The 3,367-nt window shown below is 40.0% G+C and overlaps 1 protein-coding gene across 1 annotated transcript in view; it reads left to right on the top strand.

Moving 5' to 3' along the window:
• The first annotated feature begins 1,325 nt into the window (after window positions 1–1,325).
• mmd (monocyte to macrophage differentiation-associated) overlaps window positions 1,326–3,367 on the top strand; it is a 51,550-nt gene continuing 49,508 nt past the window's right edge. The window contains exon 1 of the mRNA XM_057861236.1: window positions 1,326–1,400. The gene's annotated coding sequence lies outside the window, so the exon portion shown is untranslated. The remainder of the gene's footprint in view (window positions 1,401–3,367) is intronic.

The following is a 3,367-nucleotide window of genomic DNA, read 5'->3' as shown; positions in this document are numbered from 1 at the left end:
AATCAGGTGTACCTTCTTTAATGTTAATTGAGTTGACTCCTACTTTGATGGGTACAAAAGATGATGCTTTTTTACTCATTTGCTATCAGTCAATCACTGTCAACTCTCCCAATCCGAATGGATTGGACCTCCGTCATTGTCAAAGGGAATTAAACATGTCCTTGAAATTCGTTAATGATAGAAAAAAAATTGGCATTGACCCAAAAAAAAGCAAAACTTGTAAAAATGTTGAGAAATAGATGAGAAATAGAAAAAGATACAGTTTCATTTCAATGATCATGGAAAGGAACGTCGCCCCTACCAAGATGGCCGCCCAGCTGACTTGCCGACTCCCCCGCCCCAAAAAAGCAAACCTTGTAAAAATGTGTTGAGATATGAGCAAGAAACAGTTTGATTTCAATGATCATGGAGGGGAACGTCGCCCCTACCAAGATGGCCGCCCAGATGACTCGCCACCAAATCGCTAGTGGATCGCATCCTCACTGTCTTGACTGAAACACAATCATTCACTATAGGTATAGAAGAACAAGTTGAGATGAAGGAATTTGAAAAGAAAAGAAAAGGTATTTGAGTTTGGCAGAAAGAATATTTTAGTTAGAGCAACCAAACCCCCCCAAAATTCCCGTCAATTTCTTGGAAATTTCCAGTAAATTTGTGGAAAGGTTTTATCGATTTTTGTAAAAGACATACTGTAGTGTTTTGTGTAGGGTGACCATATTTTGATTTCCAAAAAAGAGGACACTCGGCCCAGCCTCGAGGTACTTGAATTTTACTCGAAGTTCACTCAAAGATGCCTATATCATTTTAATATTTTTAAAGTGTCCCTCCTCCATCTGGATAGAAAAACTAAGTTTTATAAAAACAAATTCAAATTCTCAGAGGTTACTCAACAGGCTTTATTATTCCTAAAAAAAAAATAATCGAACAATAAAAACGTGCGCACGCAAAAAAAAAAAAAAAAAAAAAAAAAAAAGGAATTAAATAATGATTAAAAAAATATATATTTAAATAATGCAGACCCATGGAAATGTAGTCCAGTCAATACACACACACAGTAGGCTATGTGCCAGCAAAACATTTTTATAAATCACTATCATGACAATTGTCGTTGTTATTCTCATCCAATGTTCTTGACTGCACGCAAACAATAACTGAAATAAACTGACAACAAACAACCAGCATGTTTCCAAATGCAGCAGTTTAAAACTACATTTCCCATAAAGCCTAGCGTGGCTTAGCTCACTGAGAGCTACCCTATTAGTGAGCACCGGAAGCCGAGGCAAAATCAAACATTGCTATAAAAGTTTACAATCTGCATCAGCGCAACAATGCGACAACAAACGGGATTTCACACATCACACCAGTACAAAGGTGTGTCAGAAGTCAACAGTTGCCGAAAAGTAAGTTTAGCAAATGTACATACCGATAGCATGTGAGCTCTTGTCGTGACGAAAGTTTGTTTGTGAATGAGAATTGACAGTTGACACCATGATAAAGCCAGTCTGACTGCGCACGCATGGGCAAATTTGTATCCAAAGTAGAGTAAAGGTATTTTCGTCTTAATTACTCTTTTGGGTACATGAGCATTTCATTATATATGTATTGATCGTAATAAAAGTCTTAAAGCTGTAGTGTGAACTAATTTCTTCACATGCCAAATAGGGTCACAAGTAAAGTAATTAAACATTGTCCACCAAATAAAGCATGAAAAAATAATTTATATGTTGTATATTTGACAAAATAATCACGTTTCCGAAGTTCGAGCCTGAAAGGGGACGAACCCGGAAGTGATACGTCACACCGGGAACAGCGTTGGCAGCTCCATACATACGGCCGCCATACAAAGCCCTTCAAACAATGATTCAAACAGCGATATAAGCGATAGACCGAGCGCAAGGGAGGAGATCCAAGTTTTTGAAGAGTTGGAGGAAGAAGAGGAGCTTGGAATTTTATGTTGGATCTAACATGTATTAGCCAGACGCTAATCAGGATGCAAACAGTGTGCCTAGACTACCTGACATGGAATAGATACAAGACCCATCGAGATTACAACATTGGTAAGATATAGGCTGTTATTATTTTTACGATTTGAAGATGCAGGCATTTGCACATACTGTTATGTTTTTGTCTATCTGATGACATTGTTAAAAAAAATAATAATCAGACTTCCATGTTCATTTTGGCAGATCCGGCAGCTCTCGTGCATATAAAATAATAATATAAAAACGTTGGGAGGAAAGAAGGAGATGAGTCTTCGATGGCTTTCTCCACTTTATTGTGGCAACAATAAGAAAACAAAATAATAGCGGACTGCCGCCACATTCGACCGAGAAGTTTTGCTTCTCGCCGATCTCCTCCTCGCCTCCCACTCCAGCGTCTCTTAAACGGATTGTGCATAGTGTCTTGTTATGAGCTTTTTGTTTACAAATGTATCGAACACGACGTGCTGACAACTTTGTTTCTTTATTAACACATGGAACTAACAGTACGAACACAGTTCGGGGCTCTCGGCAGGAAGTGGCGTCTAATGGCGTGAGGAAATGTAGTTTTTTCACACAAGCGAACAGATTACAAAGCACCACTTCAGTGTTGTCCCGAGACTACATTTCCCATGATTCACTGCGTGACCTGCGCGCTCGCTGATTCGCTGCGAGATTGACTAAATGGCTACGCTAAACCAACACGCTATTTTTCAGCTGTCACCTGTCAGCGGCTCTCATAAAACACAAACTAGAAGCCTATCATGCGATCACCGTGAACGCTGAACCGTCCATAAGCAATGCAATGCTTGAAGCATGAAGGTGGAAATACATAATACAAATACAAATAAATGTGCACAAACTAACCGGCGGTGTGTGTCTCTTACAGCAACGTGACCGTGAATTACCACGACGCCGACCCGTTTATATGCACATCCACACCCGTTTCCCAATAGACAGTGGATTAACCCTTTCGGACATGATCGTAGATGACGCACAATTTAAACACGCTTAACCTAGCGAACACAACAACAACTATGATCGGCGATTTCCACGAGTTAACTTTCGGCTAACGTCGCTAGCTTATACTGTTCAATTCCACAACAGTAGGCAGCTATGCTTTGACAAAGTCATCAGTTATCTATCCAAAAATCACACTTACTTTTTGGCAAATCCTTGATCATAAGCAGACCGGTTAAGGAAGCAGGCATCTTCGAAGTGTTTGTAGCAGAGAACACTACTCGATGATGGCGTGAAATTCATTCGCTTCGTGCGAACGAAAGATGTCCATTTACGTGCCCTGCTATCCTTTGGCCACTCATACAACTTTTCGTTTGAGCGAGAACAAAACATCTCCACACACCGCTGTGGCATCTTACCGAGAAGCA

The sequence above is a fragment of the Corythoichthys intestinalis genome, chromosome 16 (assembly GCF_030265065.1).
Source record: "Corythoichthys intestinalis isolate RoL2023-P3 chromosome 16, ASM3026506v1, whole genome shotgun sequence".
In the NCBI taxonomy this organism is placed as follows: Eukaryota; Metazoa; Chordata; class Actinopteri; order Syngnathiformes; family Syngnathidae; genus Corythoichthys; species Corythoichthys intestinalis.
This window is presented reverse-complemented; position numbering and strand designations above follow the sequence as displayed.